At 42.9% G+C, this 19151-nt stretch overlaps 1 protein-coding gene across 1 annotated transcript in view; it reads left to right on the top strand.

Annotated features, from left to right (window-relative positions):
* Positions 1 to 19151, top strand: part of IRF2 (interferon regulatory factor 2) — a gene marked incomplete in the record, with an annotated part of 386799 nt that overhangs the window by 286221 nt on the left and 81427 nt on the right.

Here is a 19151-nt window from a genome sequence, read left to right as displayed (position 1 = left end):
ATCACGACTGTGGCTTACATCAATCATCAAGGGGGAACCAGGAGTTCCCTAGCGATGTTGGAAGTCTCGAAGATAATTCGCTGGGCAGAGTCTCACTCTTGCCACCTGTCAGTGATCTACATCCCAGGCGTGGAGAACTGGGAGGCGGATTTTCTAAGTCGCCAGACTTTTCATCCGGGGGAGTGGGAACTCCACCCGGAGGTATTTGCTCAACTGATTCGTCGTTGGGGCAAACCGGATCTGGATCTCATGGCATCTCGCCAGAACGCCAAGCTTCCTTGTTACGGATCCAGGTCCAGGGACCCGGGTGCGGTGCTGGTAGATGCACTAGCAGCCCCTTGGGTTTTCAACATAGCTTATGTGTTTCCACCTTTTCTGTTGCTACCTCGACTGATTGCCAGGATCAAACAGGAGAGAGCATCGGTGATTCTGATAGCGCCTGCGTGGCCTACGCAGGACCTGGTATGCAGACCTAGTGGACATGTCGTCCTGTCCACCATGGTCTCTACCCCTGAGGCAGGACCTTCTAATTCAAGGTCCTTTCAACCATCCAAACCTAATTTCTCTGAGGCTGACTGCTTGGAAATTGAACGCTTGATTCTATCAAAGCGTGGGTTTTCGGATTCGGTTATTGATACATTAATACAGGCTCGGAAACCTGTTACCAGAAAAATTTACCACAAGATATGGCGTAAATATTTATATTGGTGTGAATCCAAGAGTTACTCATGGAGTAAGGTTAGGATTCCTAGGATATTGTCTTTTCTACAAGAGGGTTTAGAAAAGGGCTTATCCGCTAGTTCACTAAAGGGACAGATTTCTGCTCTGTCTATTCTTTTACACAAGCGTCTGGCAGAGACGGCAGAGTCCAGGCTTTTTGTCAGGCTTTGGCTAGGATTAAGCCTGTGTTTAAAACTGTTGCTCCTCCGTGGAGCTTAAACTTGGTTTTTAAAGTTCTTCAGGGTGTTCCGTTTGAACCCCTTCATTCCATTGATATTAAGCTTTTATCTTGGAAAGTTCTGTTTTTGATGGCTATTTCCTCGGCTCGAAGAGTCTCTGAGTTATCTGCCTTACATTGTGATTCTTCTTATCTGATCTTTCATTCAGACAAGGTAGTCCTGCGTACTAAACCTGGGTTTTTACCTAAGGTTGTTTCTAACAGGAATATCAATCAAGAGATTGTTGTTCCATCGTTATGCCCTAATCCTTCTTCAAAGAAGGAACGTCTTTTGCATAATCTAGACGTGGTCCGTGCCCTGACATTCTACTTACAGGCAACTAAAGATTTTCGACAAACTTCTTCTCTGTTTGTCGTTTACTCTGGACAGAGGAGAGGTCAAAAGGCTTCGGCTACCTCTCTCTCTTTTTGGCTTCGTAGCATAATACGCTTAGCCTACGAGACTGCTGGACAGCAGCCTCCTGAAAAGATTACAGCTCATTCCACTAGAGCTGTGGCTTCCACCTGGGCCTTTAAGAATGAGGCCTCTGTTGAACAGATTTGCAAGGCTGCAACTTGGTCTTCACTTCATACTTTTTCCAAATTTTACAAATTTGACACTTTTGCTTCTTCGGAGGCTGTTTTTGGGAGAAAGGTTCTACAGGCAGTGGTTCCTTCTGTTTAATGTTCCTGCCTTGTCCCTCCCATCATCCGTGTACTTTAGCTTTGGTATTGGTATCCCATAAGTAATGGATGACCCGTGGACTGAACACACTTAACAAGAGAAAACATAATTTATGCTTACCTGATAAATTTATTTCTCTTGTAGTGTGTTCAGTCCACGGCCCGCCCTGTCTTTTTGAGGCAGGTTCTAAATTTTAAATTATAACTCCAGTCACCACTGCACCCTATAGTTTCTCCTTTCTCGTCTTGTTTCGGTCGAATGACTGGATATGACATGTGAGGGGAGGAGCTATATAGCAGCTCTGCTTGGGTGATCCTCTTGCAACTTCCTGTTGGGAAGGAGAATATATCCCATAAGTAATGGATGACCCGTGGACTGAACACACTACAAGAGAAATAAATTTATCAGGTAAGCATAAATTATGTTTTTGCCTCAGCTGAGGCTTCTTTTGAGAGAGAGGTTCTTCAAGCTGTGGTACCTTCTATTTAGCTCTACCTGTCCTTGTCCCTCCCTAATCTGTGTCCTCTAGCTTGGGTATTAATTCCCAAAAGTAATTGATGATGCCGTGGACTCAACATATTTTAGGAAAGGAAACAAAATTGATGCTTACCTGATAAATTTCTTTCTTTCCGGATATGGTGAGTCCACGGCCCTACCCTTTATTTAACCATTTGAGTGCTAAGCTCTTTCCCACCTGTGTGCTAAGCTGTTTTAAGGTTTTTTTATTTATTTATTTTTTTTTCAAATTTTTTTTTTTTTTTCTTCATATCCCCAAAGGTGACCTTTCCAACGGTGGGTCTCGGGGGTCTGTAGCTGCTTAGATGCCTGAGATACAGGCTTCTAAGCAGCATGCCCCCTGCTCCTATACTTAACATTGTTAATTTTAAATAAAGTTGCGTGGTGATGTCATCACGTCATCGCGCTTGACTACACCACGCATAACGTAAAGCCCCAACGTGCCTGTCACTATGCAGGCTCAACCGCTGGGGTAGGGGCGGGTGGGAGCTTCCAGATCTACCTCATGGTGGGAGAGTGCTAGCGACGGCTCTGAGCCGTTGTTAGCACCAGAGTGGGAAACTCGGCAATGGCTCAGAGCCGTCGTTAACACTCAAGTGGTTAAAGACAGTTGTTGTTGACTAAACTTCAGGCACCTCTACACCTTGTGTTGCTCCTTTTTTCTCCATATCCCTTCGTTCGAATGACATGGAGTTGTGGGTAAGGGAGTGATACTTAACAGTTTAACTGTGGTGCACTTTGCCTCCTCCTGCTGGCCAGGAGTGATATTCACAACAGTAATTGATGATGCCGTGGACTTGCCATATCCGGAAAGAAAGAAATGTATTAGGTAAGCATAAATTTTGTTTTTTCTCCTTTTTAAATTATTCAGATTTATGAATTCAGAGAAACAATACTCGCATACTAAATCACTTGAAAGTGATGAAGCATAACTGTAAAAAGCTTACTTTAAAGGGACACTGTACCCAAAATTTTTCTTTCGTGATTCAGATTGAGCATGAAATTTTAAGCAACTTTCTAATTTACTCCTATTATCAAATTTTCTTCATTCTCTTGGTATATTTATTTTAAATGCAAGAATGTAAGTTTAGATGCCGGCCCATTTTTGGTGAAAACCTGGGTTGTCCTTGCTGATTGGTGGATAAATTCATCCACCAATAAAAAAAGTGCTGTCCAGAGTACTAAAACCAAAAAAAAGCTTAGATGCCTTCTTTTTCAAATAATGATAGCAAGAGAACGAAGAAAAATTGATAATAGGAGTAAATTAGAAAGTTGCTTAAAATTGCATGCTCTTTCTGAATTACAAAAGAAAAAATTTGGGTTCAGTGTCCCTTTAACTGAATAGTAAAATAATATGACTGTGCCTGCACATGCCAGATGCAAACTCACTAGCTTGTCCTGGGACAAGCATCCCGACTGGCTACTTTAAGTCTCTTTACAGTGGGGTGTGAATACTTAGGAAATTTGAGGTAAAATATCTTCATTTCTCTTGCAAGGTGTATCCAGTCCACGGATTCATCCTTTACTTGTGGGATATTCTCATTCCCTACAGGAAGTGGCAAAGAGAGCACACAGCAAAGCAGTCCATATAGCTCCCCCTCTAGCTCCACCCCCCAGTCATTCTCTTTGCCGGCTCTAAGCACTAGGGTCTCTCTACAGGAGGGTAAAGTGAATGTGGTGTTAGAATTGTAGTTTTTATTATCTTCAATCAAAAGTTTGTTATTGTAAATGGTACCGGTTTGTACTATTTACTCTCTAGCAGAAAAGTGATGAAGATTTCTGCTGAGAGGAAAATGATTTTAGCATGTTGTAACTGAAATCCACTGCTGTTCCCACGCAGGACTGAGGAGTACCAGAAAACTTCAGTTGGGGGGAACGGTTTGCAGGGTAATCTGCAATGATGTATGTTCAGTCATTTATTTCTAGACAAGACTGAGATAATGCTAGAAGAGACTGACAATATCCCCATGAGGGGAGGGTAAGCTATATTCACAGACTTAATAAGGAATTGAATGCTTACATAACAGGGCTAATTATGCTGGTTGACACTGATTCAGGGCAATCAATTGTTTATTCAAGAAAAATAACGTTTGTAGACACTTTGAGAGTCCTTTTGGGTTTTTTTCTGGGGTTATTACCCACATGGCTGGTTTTTAGTCACTTAAGAGTGTTTTACTAGGCCTCACAACTCCGGAGTAGAGTGGGAGGGGCCTAATTTCGCGCCTCACATGCACAGTTAGAATTTGCAGAGAAGTTCATGCTGATTCACATGGAGGGTCCTGCTGCTGTTTGAGGGCCTGATAGAAGATATATTCCCCCAAATCTGATCCCTAAGGGCAGGTAGGGCCACAGCAAGGCTGTGGCAAGGTGCTGTACTATCTTTAACCGGGTGTTGGCTTTAAGCTGCTCCGGTTTGGGCATTAAGGGGTTAATCGTTTTGAAACTTGTGGTGCAATCTTATTATGGCTTTAGGTACATACTGTGAAAATTTCAGGAGAACTGCTGCATTTTTCACTGTTTTGTAAAATTGTGTGCTCTTTCTCCTGTTAAGTGTAGTCAGTCCACGGGTCATCCATTACTTATGGGATTATATCTCCTCCCTAACAGGAAGTGCAAGAGGATCACCCAAGCAGAGCTGCTATATAGCTCCTCCCCTCTACGTCATACCCAGTCATTCTCTTGCACCTAACTAATAGATAGGACGTGTGAGAGGACTGTGGTTATTAAAATTAGTTTTTATATCTTCAATCAAAAGTTTGTTATTTTAAACAGCAACGGAGTGTGTTGTTTTTTCTCAGGCAGCATTAGAAGAAGAATCTACCTGAGTTTGTGTATGATCTTAGCGGTCGTAACTAAGATCCATTTGCTGTTCTCGGCCATTCTGAGGAGTGAGTTAACTTCAGAACAGGGGACAGCGGGCAGGGTTCACCTGCAAGGAGGTATGTTGCAGTATATTATTTTCTAAGGAATGGAATTGACTGAGAAAATACTGCTAATACCCATATAAGTGCAGCCTTAAATGCAGTAGTAGCGACTGGTATCAGGCTGATATGTATGTATGTTACACTGAGGTATTTCTGGGGAATGGAACTTCACTAAGAAAATACTGTATACATTTAACTTATATTTGAGCCCCCACTGCAGTGAAAGCGACTAGCAGCAGGCTTATTAGTATCATTTCATAATTTTATTTTAAAACGTTTTACTGGCATGTTAATCGTTTTTTTCTGAGGTACTTGGTGATAAAAAATTTTGGGCATTATTTTCCACATGGCTGTCGTTTATTTATGAATAAATTCAGTTTACTGAGCTTCCCCACTGTTATAATATGAGTGGGAGGGGCCTATTTTGGCGCTTTCTTGCGCAGTAAGAATTCAGTCACAGTCTTCCTATTCCTTCCTCCATGATCCAGGACGTCTCTACAGAGCCCAGGGGTCTCCAAAACTAGTTTTGAGGGAGGTAATCACTCACAGCAGACCTGTGAGACTGTGCTTTTGACTGTGATAAAACGTTTATATTCTGTTATCCGTTTTTTGGGTATTAAGGGGTTAATCATCCATTTGCTGGTGGGTGCAATCCTTTGCTAACTTATTGCATTTACTGTGAAAATTTGGTTGCTATAACAAATTTGGTTCATTGTAATTTCAACTGTGACAGTTTATTGGTGCTTCTTAAAGGCACAGTAACGTTTTTTATATTGCTTGTAAATTTATTTCAAAAGTATTTTCCAAGCTTGCTAGTTTCATTGCTAGTCTGTTAAACATGTCTGACACAGAGGAAACTCTTTGTGCAATATGTTTAAAGGCCAATGTGGAGCCCAATAGAAATTTGTGTACTAATTGCATTGATGCTACTTTAAATAAAAGTGTACATGTAAAGAAAATTTCACCAGACAACGAGGGGGAAGTTATGCCGACTAACTCTCCTCACGTGTCAGTACCTTCGTCTCCCGCTCAGGAGGTGCGTGATATTGTGGCGCCAAGTACATCAGGGCGGCCCATACAAATCACTTTGCAAGACATGGCTAATGTTATGACTGAAGTATTATCTAAATTGCCAGAAATTAGGGGTAAACGCGACCACTCTGGGGTGAGAACAGAGTGCGCTGATAATATTAGAGCCATGTCTGATACTGCGTCACAATTTGCAGAACATGAGGACGGAGAGCTTCATTCTGTGGGTGACGGATCTGATCCAAGTAAACTGGACTCAGACATTTCAAATTTTAAATTTAAGCTTGAGAACCTCCGTGTATTGCTAGGGGAGGTATTAGCGGCTCTGAATGATTGTAACACGGTTGCAATTCCAGAGAAAATGTGTAGGCTGGATAAATATTTTGCGGTACCGACGTGTACTGACGTTTTTCCTATTCCTAAAAGGCTTACAGAAATTATTAACAAGGAGTGGGATAGACCTGGTGTGCCCTTTTCTCCCCCTCCTATATTTAGAAAAATGTTTCCAATAGACGCCACCACACGGGACTTATGGCAGACGGTCCCTAAGGTGGCGGGAGCAGTTTCTACTCTGGCTAAACGCACCACTATCCCGGTGGAGGATAGCTGTGCTTTTTCAGATCCAATGGATAAAAAGTTAGAGGGTTACCTTAAGAAAATGTTTGTTCAACAAGGTTTTATATTACAACCCCTTGCATGCATTGCGCCTGTCACGGCTGCAGCGGCATTCTGGTTTGAGTCTCTGGAAGAGACCATTAACTCAGTTACATTGGATGAGATTACAGACAAGCTTAGAGTCCTTAAGCTAGCTAATTCATTTATTTCCGATGCCGTAGTACACTTAATTAAACTTACGGCTAAGAATTCAGGATTCGCCATTCAAGCGCGCAGAGCGCTGTGGCTTAAATCTTGGTCAGCCGATGTGACTTCTAAATCTAAATTGCTTAACATACCTTTCAAAGGGCAGACATTATTCTGGCCCGGTTTGAAAGAAATTATCGCTGACATTACTGGAGGTAAGGGTCATGCCCTGCCTCAAGACAGAGCCAAACCAAGGGCTAGACAGTCTAATTTTCATGCCTTTCGTAACTTCAAGGCAGGAGAAGCATCAACTTCCTCAGCTCCAAAGCAGGAAGGAACTGTTGCTCGCTACAGACAGGGCTGGAAACCTAACCAGTCCTGGAACAAGGGCAAGCAGGCCAGAAAGCCTGCTGCTGCCCCTAAGACAGCATGAAGTGAGGGCCCCCGATCCGGAAACGGATCTAGTGGGGGGCAGACTTTCTCTCTTCGCCCAGGCTTGAGCAAGAGATGTCCAGGATCCCTGGGCGTTAGAGATCATATCTCAGGGATATCTTCTGGACTTCAAAGCTTCTCCTCCAAAAGGGAGATTTCATCTTTCAAGGCTGTCAGCAAACCAGTTAAAGAGAGAAGCGTTTCTACGCTGTGTACAAGACCTTTTATTAATGGGAGTGATCCATCCAGTTCCGCGGTCGGAACACGGACAAGGGTTTTATTCAAATCTGTTTGTGGTTCCCAAAAAAGAGGGAACCTTCAGACCAATTTTGGACTTAAAGATCCTAAACAAATTCCTAAGAGTTCCATCGTTCAAAATGGAAACTATTCGGACAATCTTACCTATGATCCAAAGGGGTCAATACATGACCACAGTGGATTTAAAGGATGCCTACCTTCACATACCGATTCACAAGGATCATTATCGGTACCTAAGGTTTGCCTTCCTAAACAGGCATTACCAATTTGTAGCTCTTCCCTTCGGGTTAGCCACGGCTCCAAGAATCTTTACAAAGGTTCTGGGCTCTCTTCTGGCGGTACTAAGACCGCGAGGAATTTCGGTAGCTCCGTACCTAGACGACATTCTGATACAAGCGTCAAGTTTCCAGACTGCCAAGTCTCATACAGAGTTGGTTCTGGCATTTCTAAGGTCGCATGGGTGGAAGGTGAACGTAGAAAAGAGTTCTCTATTGCCACTCACAAGAGTTCCCTTCTTGGGGACTCTTATAGATTCTGTAGAAATGAAAATTTACCTGACAGAAGACAGGTTAACAAAACTTCTAAATGCTTGCCGTGTCCTTCATTCCATTCAACACCCGTCAGTGGCTCAATGCATGGAGGTAATCGGCTTAATGGTAGCGGCAATGGACATAGTACCTTTTGCACGCCTGCATCTCAGACCACTACAATTGTGCATGCTAAGTCAGTGGAATGGGGATTACTCAGATTTGTCCCCTATGCTGAATCTAGATCAAGAGACCAGAGATTCTCTTCTATGGTGGCTTTCTCGGCCACATCTGTCCAGGGAGATGCCCTTCAGCAGGCCAGACTGGACGATTGTAACAACAGACGCCAGCCTACTAGGTTGGGGCGCTGTCTGGAATTCCCTGAAGGCTCAGGGATCATGGACTCAGGAGGAGAGTCTCCTTCCAATAAACATTCTGGAATTAAGAGCAGTTCTCAATGCTCTTCTGGCTTGGCCTCAGCTAGCAACTCTGAGGTTCATCAGGTTTCAGTCGGACAACATCACGACTGTGGCTTACATCAATCATCAGGGAGGGACAAGGAGTTCCCTAGCGATGATGGAAGTCTCAAAGATAATTCGCTGGGCAGAGTCTCACTCTTGCCACCTGTCAGCGATCCACATCCCAGGCGTGGAGAACTGGGAGGCGGATTTCCTAAGTCGCCAGACTTTTCATCCGGGGGAGTGGGAACTTCACCCGGAGGTATTTGCACAACTGCTTCGGCGTTGGGGCAAACCAGATCTGGATCTCATGGCGTCTCGCCAGAACGCCAAGCTTCCTTGTTACGGATCAAGGTCCAGGGACCCGGGAGCGGTTCTGATAGATGCTCTGACAGCACCTTGGGTCTTCAACATGGCTTATGTGTTTCCACCCTTCCCGATACTTCCTCGTCTGATTGCCAGGATCAAACAGGAGAGAGCATCGGTGATTCTAATAGCGCCTGCGTGGCCACGCAGGACCTGGTATGCAGATCTAGTGGACATGTCGTCCTGTCCACCATGGTCTCTGCCTCTGAGACGGGACCTTCTGGTTCAGGGTCCTTTCAAACATCCAAATCTAATTTCTCTGAGGCTGACTGCATGGAGATTGAACGCTTGATTCTATCAAAGCGTGGATTCTCGGAGTCAGTGATTGATACCTTAATACAGGCTAGGAAACCTGTTACCAGGAAAATTTACCATAAAATATGGCGTAAATACTTACATTGGTGCGAATCCAAGAGTTACTCATGGAGTAAGGTTAGGATTCCTAGGATATTGTCTTTTCTACAAGAAGGCTTAGAAAAGGGTTTATCTGCTAGTTCGTTAAAGGGACAGATCTCGGCTCTGTCCATTCTTTTACACAAGCGTCTGTCAGAAGTTCCAGACGTTCAGGCTTTTTGTCAGGCTTTGGCCAGGATTAAGCCTGTGTTTAAATCTGTTGCTCCGCCATGGAGTTTAAACTTAGTTCTTAACGTTTTACAGGGTGTTCCGTTTGAACCCCTTCATTCCATTGATATCAAGCTGTTATCTTGGAAAGTTCTGTTTCTAATGGCTATTTCCTCGGCTCGAAGAGTCTCTGAGTTATCAGCCTTACATTGTGATTCTCCTTATCTGATTTTTCATTCAGACAAGGTAGTTCTGCGTACTAAACCTGGGTTCTTACCTAAGGTAGTCACTAACAAGAATATCAATCAAGAGATTGTTATTCCTTCATTGTGCCCTAATCCTTCCTTAAAGAAGGAACGACTTCTGCACAATCTGGACGTCGTCCGTGCCCTGAAATTTTATTTACAGGCAACTAAAGATTTTCGACAAACCTCTTCCCTGTTTGTCGTTTATTCTGGACAGAGGAGAGGTCAAAAGGCTTCGGCTACCTCTCTCTCCTTCTGGCTTCGTAGCATAATACGTTTAGCCTATGAGACTGCTGGACAGCAGCCTCCTGAAAGAATTACAGCTCATTCTACCAGAGCTGTGGCTTCCAATTGGGCCTTTAAAAATGAGGCCTCTGTTGAACAGATTTGCAAGGCTGCAACTTGGTCTTCACTTCACACCTTTTCAAAATTTTACAAATTTGACACTTTTGCTTCTTCGGAGGCTGTTTTTGGGAGAAAGGTTCTTCAGGCAGTGGTTCCTTCCGTGTAAAGGTCCTGCCTGTCCCTCCCGTCATCTGTGTACTTTTAGCTTTGGTATTGGTATCCCATAAGTAATGGATGACCCGTGGACTGACTACACTTAACAGGAGAAAACATAATTTATGCTTACCTGATAAATTCCTTTCTCCTGTAGTGTAGTCAGTCCACGGCCCGCCCTGTTTTTACGGCAGGTCTAAATTTTAAATTAAACTCCAGTCACCACTGCACCCTATAGTTTCTCCTTTCTCGTTTGGTTTCGGTCGAATGACTGGGTATGACGTAGAGGGGAGGAGCTATATAGCAGCTCTGCTTGGGTGATCCTCTTGCACTTCCTGTTAGGGAGGAGATATAATCCCATAATTAATGGATGACCCGTGGACTGACTACACTACAGGAGAAAGGAATTTATCAGGTAAGCATAAATTATGTTTTTTATTTCTTAAAGGCACAGTAACGTTTTTTTTCAAATTGTGTTTTTTATTTGATTAAAGTGATTTCCAAGCCTGCTTATATATATTACTAGTCTATTAAACACGTCTGACACTAAGGAAAATCCTTGTTCAATGTGTTTAGAAGCCATGGTGGAACCCCCTCTCAGAATGTGTCCCACTTGTACCGATATGTCTATACACTTTAAAGATCATATTGTTGCACTTAAAAATGTGGCCCAAGATGATTCTCAGACTGAAGGTAACGAGGGTAGCCCGTCTGCCTCTCCCCAAGTGTCACAACCAGTTACGCCCGCGCAATCGACGCCTAGTACCTCTAGTGCGTCTAACACTTTTACATTACAAGACTTAGCGGCAGTCATGGATAATTCTCTTACAGCCTTCTTATCTAAACTGCCCGTGTTACCTGCAAAGCGTGATAGCTCTGTTTTAAGAACAGATTATGAGCATTCTGACGCTTTGGTAGCCGTATCCGATATACCCTCACAACACTCTGAAGTGGGAGCGAGGGATTTGATGTCTGAGGGAGAAGTCTCTGATTCAGGAAGGGTCCCTCCTCAGACAGATTCAGATACATTGGCTTTTAAATTTAAACTAGAACACCTCCGCGTTTTGCTTAGGGAGGTATTAGCTACTCTGGATGACTGCGACCCTTTGGTGATCCCAGAGAAATTGTGTAAAATGGACAAGTACCTAGAGGTCCCGGTTTACACGGATACGTTTCCGGTCCCTAAGAGGATTGCGGATATCGTTACTAGGGAGTGGGATAGACCAGGTGTTCCCTTTGCTCCCTTTCCTGTTTTTAAGAACCAGGAGACCAGAGATTCTCTTCTCTGGTGGTTGTCTCAGGATCACCTGTCTCAGGGAATATGTTTCCGCAGACCAGAGTGGATCATTGTAATGACCGACGCCAGTCTGTTAGGCTGGAGTGCGGTCTGGGACTCCCTGAAAGCTCAGGGCTTATGGTCTCGGGAAGAAGCTCTTCTCCCGATAAACATTCTGGAACTGAGGGCGATATTCAACGCTCTTCAGGCATGGCCTCAACTAGCTGCGGCCAAATTCATCAGATTTCAGTCGGACAACATCACGACTGTAGCTTACGTCAATCATCAGGGGGGAACAAAGAGTTCCCTAGCAATGACGGAAGTAACCAAAATAATCAGGTGGGCAGAGGATCACTCCTGCCATCTCTCAGCAATTCACATCCCAGGAGTAGACAACTGGGAGGCGGATTTTCTAAGTTGTCAGATTTTTCACCCGGGGGAGTGGGAACTCCACCCGGAGGCATTTGCCCAGCTGACTCAGCTTTGCGGCACTCCAGAGTTGGATCTGATGGCGTCCCGTCAGAACACCAAACTTCCTCTCTACGGGTCCAGGTCCCGGGATCCCAAGGCGGTATTGATAGATGCTCTAGCAGCGCCTTGGTCCTTCAATCTGGCTTATGTTTTTCCACCATTTCCTCTCCTCCCGCGTCTGGTTGCCAGAATCAAGCAGGAGAAGGCTTCGGTGATTCTGATAGCGCCTGTGTGGCCACGCAGGACTTGGTATGCAGACTTAGTGGACATGTCATCTGTCCCACCATGGACATTGCCAATGAGGCAGGACCTTCTGATACAGGGTCCATTCAAGCATCCAAATTTAGTTTCTCTACGTCTGACTGCTTGGAGATTGAACGCTTAATTCTATCAAAGCGGGGGTTCTCTGAGTCAGTTATAGATACTCTGATTCAGGCTAGAAAGCCTGTCACCAGGAAAATCTACCATAAGATATGGCGGAAATATCTTTGTTGGTGTGAATCCAAGGGTTAGTCATGGAGTAAGATTAGGATTCCCAGGATATTGTCTTTTCTCCAAGAAGGATTGGAGAAAGGATTGTCAGCTAGTTCCTTAAAAGGACAAATATCTGCTTTGTCTATCCTGTTACACAAGCGTCTGGCAGAGGTACCAGACGTTCAAGCGTTTGCTCAGGCTTTAGTCAGAATCAAGCCTGTCTATAAACCTGTGGCTCTGCCATGGAGTTTGAATCTAGTTCTTTCAGTTCTTCAAGGGGTTCCGTTTGAACCTTTACATTCCATAAACATTGTTGTTATCTTGGAAAGTTTTGTTTTTGATAGCTATCTCTTCTGCTAGAAGAGTTTCAGAATTATCTGCCTTACAGTGTGATTCACCTTACCTGGTGTTCCACGCAGATAAGCTAGTTTTGCGTACCAAGCCTGGTTTTCTTCCTAAAGTTGTTTCTAACAAGAATATTAACCAGGAAATAGTTGTTCCTTCTCTGTGTCCTAATCCATCTTCGAAGAAGGAACGTCTATTACACAATCTTGATGTAGTTCGTGCTTTAAAGTTCTATTTACAAGCAACTAAGGATTTCAGACAAACATCTTCTTTGTTTGTTATCTATTCTGGTAAGAGGAGAGGTCAGAAAGCGACTGCTACCTCTCTTTCCTTTTGGCTGAAAAGCATCATCCGTTTGGCCTATGAGACTGCTGGCCAGCAGCCTCCTGATAGAATTACTGCTCATTCTACCAGAGCAGTGGCTTCCACATGGGCTTTCAAAAATGAAGCTTCTGTTGAACAGATTTGTAAGGCAGCGACTTGGTCTTCACTGCATACTTTTGCCAAATTTTATAAATTCTATACTTTTGCTTCTTCGGAGGCTATTTTTGGGAGAAAGGTTTTGCAAGCAGTGGTGCCTTCTGTTTAAGGTACCTGTCTTGTTCCCTCCCTTCATCCGTGTCCTAAAGCTTTGGTATTGGTATCCCACAAGTAAAGGATGAATCCGTGGACTGGATACACCTTGCAAGAGAAAACAGAATTTATGCTTACCTGATAAATCACTTTCTCTTGCGGTGTATCCAATCCACGGCCCGCCCTGGCATTTAAGTCAGGTAAAAAAAATTTTGTTTTAAACTACAGTCACCACTGCACCCTATGGTTTCTCCTTTTTCTTCCTAACCTTTGGTCGAATGACTGGGCGGTGGAGCTAGAGGGGGAGCTATATGGACAACTTTGCTGTGTGCTCTCTTTGCCACTTCCTGTAGGGAATGAGAATATCCCACAAGTAAAGGATGAATCCGTGGACTGGATACACTGCAAGAGAAAGTAATTTATCAGGTAAGCATAAATTCTGTTTTTTTACATCGAGATGTTCAGGTTATATTTTCTAGTTCGCTTTGCTGCATCACTTTCATGTGCTTCAACATTTGGGTATCATGTCCCTTTAAGTAATGTAGTTTTATATGCACTTGCTTTTAATTTCTTGAAAAGTTTGTACATCCTGTGTGCTTGGTTGATGACAACTACTCATTCATATTACATTTTGTGTGTGGTGCTTCATAGTCTAATAGTCAGTAGAAAGCTTCCCTGTAATTGTTACACCGGTATTCACAAGCTGCAGGAAAGGTCTCTCCCAAGAAGAAAAATACTACCTGAGGTTCCAGTTTGACCATGAATACTGTCTTTACAACAGAATCCCAGGCAGGCAATGAGAGACAGCACAAAATAGTATTCTATTTGTAATAACCCTTTTTATCTTGTGCTTTCCTTACTGCATAGACTGTGTAAAATATTCAGAGAGGAGAAAGATGTTTTACATGTTAAGGGGTCTCCAAAATCTTGTGGAAAGTAAAAATACCTGAGTCCCTGCTCTTTTAGAGAGTCCCAGACTGCTCCCCAGCCCAAGAGGCTGGCATCCGTGGTCACAATCAGCCAGGAAGGTCTCCAACAGAGGATGTTGTGGGGTTGTTTTTTTTTTTTTTTTTTTTTTTTGCTTTAAGTTTTTTTAGATTTAGGGGTTAGTCATCTGAAAACACGTTGTGACTTCTCATGCAATATAAGAACAAAATACTGCAGTCACACTATGGAAAATATGTATCACAAACCACGCATTATCAGGTGTTTCTCTCTATGGTAAGATTTGCCACTACCACAAGAAAACTGAATCCTTTTCAGATCATCAGTCATTCATGAAGTAATGAGGAAAGTACATTTATGATTTATAGATTAGACAAAATATACAATTAGAAACACTGAATTTTGTGTCTTTGTTGTTTTACTCCCGTCTAGTTTTCAATAAATGACTTGATATTTGTTCTTGACCTATTTAAATTAAGCATGAGGCTTGCTGATGTAAATTATATTTAGCCTTAATAAATCCTCAGACCTTATTGCATAACTACCTTCCTTTCAATAGGTTAGCCCTTTCATTTTTTCTCTGTTTTCAGGGGTGTTTTATCTTCGCCAACTCAAGTGGTGGAGACTGCTGCTTCTTACTTTGCGGAAAGCAGGCTCACATAAGCAAGCTTACCCCACAAGGGCTCAAAAGCAGCAAGTGCTGCTTAATATATGAACTCATAGTATAATATGGAAATGTGTTTAAATATAAAGGGTTCTGCTGTAATAATAGCATTTTATTTTTAGGCAAAACATTTTTTTTTTTAGGCAAGTAGACAAGGAGTGTTAATTAGCAGTTAAGCAAGCAGCATGTGTGGTTTGGGTAGATAAACTACAACAGAGGAGTGGTCAGCTTACTGTGTAGGCAAACAAACTAAGATCTTTTAATTTCCCTTGATGACTGGAGACAGGAAATGATCTCCACAATACAACCACTTAAAGGGACACTCAAGTCACTTTCATAATTCAAATAGAACATGCAATTTTGAACAACTTTCCAATTTACTTCCATTAACAAAATGTTCACAGTCTTTTTATAGATGCACTTTTTGAGCCACCAGCTCCTAGTGAGCATGTGCAAGAATTGACAAAATATACGTATATACAATTGTGATTGGCTGATGGCTGTAACATGTCTATCCTTAAAGGGACAGTCTACACCTATAGCAATAGAATGTCAAACCATAGATCGTGTTCCGATTGTCTTAACTCACCCCCTCTACCCTAACGAGTCTGCTACACAAAGCGAGTTATTAGAAATAAGAAGTTTGATTTCGGACATTAGAAATGGCCGACAAACTCCGCCCAATCCCTTCTCCTCCTACCTTGTTGTCCTGTTCTTAAGTTAGCTCATACTCGTGCATGTAGCACAAAGTGACGTAATGAGCCTCCTAACACGCCTGCGCATCTTTAGTGTTTTGTGTAACTTGAAGTCCGTCCATGCACCTGGAACCTACAGCCTCCGCAAAAAAAAAATATATTTTTGAGCTTGAATAAAATTAAGATTTTAACAGTTGCAAAATAATACTTAATGCATTTGATCGCTGCTTCACTCTATACTTACACTCTAAATAGCTTTTCCACCGAATAATTTGATTTGTGTTCAAATTAAACATATGTCTGAGTTCTATTTTTTTTGTTCCTACGCTGCTGCGCCTGCGCAAACATACGAAAGCGCGAGACAGATTTTTAACCGGTGATCAACTTTTGATTGGAGCATTGAAAATAAGAGAGTCTATGATGTCGTTTATAGGAGGAGCTAGACGGCCATTTCTAATGATAGAAATCTAACTTTTGAATTTGAATAACTACCATAACGAGCGGACTCGTTATGGTAGTGGGGGTGAGTTAACTAATTGGAACACGATCTATGGTTTGAAGTTATGTTGCTATAGGTGTAGACTGTCCCTTTAAATAATGGTACAGATTATGTCTCTAGACATCATACTGGCCCTTTAGAAGGGTGACCTGCAGATAATTTAGCCCCTTCTCAACAGTGTTCGTGGATGTTTTGCTCTGTCCTACCACTTAGTTATGCTACCTACCTTTGCTCTGAGTCTATATGGCTCATGCTAAACAAGGTCATGTGGTGTTGACTTTACAGCAGAGTGCAGAGAGGGATTTATAACCCTCCAGGGTCATTCCTAGGACAGCTCTTCTGACCAGTCTCCTAAGGTATGGTCATCTGGGACATTTCTCCGGATTGACCCATCTAGATACTCTGTATAAATCAGGAGTAGAAGGTTTCTCCTCAGAGTGCAGTGCTTGTCAGAGGGATGTATATGGGCTATAGTTTGCGATTCTTTTTTCATATGGGGAAAAAAAATTCACATGGGAAATTTTTCATAAACCTTCCGGAATTGGTTGCAGGGACTTGTCTTTTTTCCTCCTTCTATGGATCTACAATCTACTCAAATTCCATAACCTCTGTAGATATGTTTGTTCTGGTTTTGCTGTCTGCTGCTTATTTGCTGGTGAACGAGTGTCTTTTGGCAAGTATAATTTATTAACATTGAAGCACTAATATATATATATGTCTCTGGGACAGCATCTTTTACATTATTCCGCTTGCTGTTTTGCTTTTTTGGTTAGCTTAGTTTGAATTTCGGCCTTTGGGTTGCACACGTCCAATAAATTATTGTCGGTTAGCGCACGTCCCTTTTTAAAAAAAATATTTTTATAGTTACTTTAGCCCTATGGCTGGTATAGCTCATGTTTGTCCTCGGCTATGCGCACGTCGGGTTTTAGCACGCTAAATCCCTTATAGCTGGGTGGGTTTTTTTGCATGCATTTTCTTCACTCTGATGAGTGTTCTCTGACCATCAGATTTGATGGTGATTTATCTTGCTTTTTTTGCAGTTCAGCTTGGCGCTCGTACCTGTGAATTTAAAAAAAAAAAAAAAAAAAAAAAGATACTTAAGAGGGGGTAAGCGATTTCAATTTCTCAAGAGCTTTTTAAGGCAGTTATAGTCTTTATTGCATAGCTTTGCCTTATGTAATAATGGAACTGTCTGATTCTGTCCCTTAATGTACCCTAGAAATTGAGTCCCCTGAACACTTTTCTATAATTATTAGGTGGTGTGCTTAATGTAAAAAAGTTGAGGTACCTTCTCCAGCTCATTTATTTGACTCGTGTTTAGAAATATTAATGCAATCAGACCAATATAATGCTGTTTACTTGGGTATTAATGCACCTTCTGTTTGTTTATTACAGGAGAATGTTAATAATGTTTCACCTAGTGTGAAAAGTTTTATCAAGACTGCAGTTTCTGAGGCACTGGCTGCTCTCCCGCCTTTAAACACGTGTTAAAAGGTCAGTTCAGATTTTACCTTCTACAAGTTCTATGTGTCCCTAAACCAGGGATACTGTTCTGTTTCCTCTGGTGATGAGGAATCTTTATCTGTTGTTGAACCTGATATTTCCTCTTTTTTGTTTAAAGTTGAACATATGTGTTGTCTTTTAAAAGAGATATTAATTACTTTTGGGGTTTAAGGATTCTAAAGTTTCTGATGATAAGCTTTGTAATCGTTAAATTCAGTTTTTAATCCCTCTAAAGTTTTCCCTATTCCGGATGTTATCTCTGACATGATTTCTAGGGAATGGTCTAAACCAGGTAATTAGTTTACTCCTTCTGCAAGGTTTAAACTGTTATTTTATTTACCTGCTGCTAATGTTAATTTGTGAGAAACTGTTCCCAAGGTGGATGGGACCATATTTACTCTGGCTAATGGGCTTATCTGCTGCAATTGTTTTTCAGTTGGCCAACTTTACCCACCACTTGATTCATTATAAGTAGTCAATATGGGATTGTGTCTGCAGCTGGCAAGGCTAGTCACGGTCATATTGTTAGTAGGAAGTGTATTGCCATGCAGTTCATATCTGCTAAAGACAATTTTGTAAAGATATTGTGACGGATACCCCGGCTAGCCTGACACTTGGTACCTCCGCCAAAGGGGTCCTGCTTCCTCCCTGCCGACTGCAGTTATGTAGCTGGCAAGTGACCACAGCCTGTAGCCATTCCTGATGCTCGACAGCACCAGTACTCAGGGTCCCACCTTGTGGCAGACTCCAGCTACCCAGACTAGGTAGCTCTGCCAGAGGGTCCTTCCTCTGCCTGGAACAGGCTGCTATGTAGCCCAGGAAAGTGATTTTAGCAGGAGCCCACCCAAATAACTAGACATACTAGCATTCAGGTGAAACAGGACAATCCCACAATTTTCCCGCCAATCCCGCCCCTCCAGACAGACCAGCGCCTCTATAGCAGCCATAGTCCCACAGAATCCCAGGACCCAGATGTGACGGTTTCGGGTGATCCCGGGCAAACGGCTGCACTTCCAGGGTGTCATTTGAAAGCTCTCGGTCCCCAGATGCCACAGTCCAAAAGGTGGCGCTATTCGTTACTGGGGCCCGGAGTTAAAGCCGGTAAAGATTGGGGTTAGGGGTGTTCGAAACCCCCAGTTCCCCAAGTAGCTCCCCCCTGGCAATTCCATCACCTCTTGTCCTCCCTAGGAGCTACCAATCCCCAAAAGAGCAGAGCTCTGGGACAAAGGGCCGCTGGAGTGACCAGGGTTAAAAGTAGTGGGTGTCCTGCTGTTCTGTGGCCAAGTTTCAGGAGCCCGGCTGGCCTGAGAGGGGTTAGGCGGGTGTCCATTGTGAGGCGGCCTGGCCAGCCTAGGAGGGTTTTTCCAGTCAGCCTAGGAGGCCAGCTCTCCTCTGACAAAGTACTGGTGACAAAACAAGCAATCAAAAGCTTCCAGAGACTGCGGTTGCTCTGAGGAGCCCAAAACCGC

Source organism: Bombina bombina, chromosome 2 (assembly GCF_027579735.1).
Source record: "Bombina bombina isolate aBomBom1 chromosome 2, aBomBom1.pri, whole genome shotgun sequence".
Classification (NCBI taxonomy): domain Eukaryota; kingdom Metazoa; phylum Chordata; class Amphibia; order Anura; family Bombinatoridae; genus Bombina; species Bombina bombina.
Note: the sequence above shows the minus strand (reverse complement) of the source record. Positions and strands in the feature narration are given on the sequence as shown.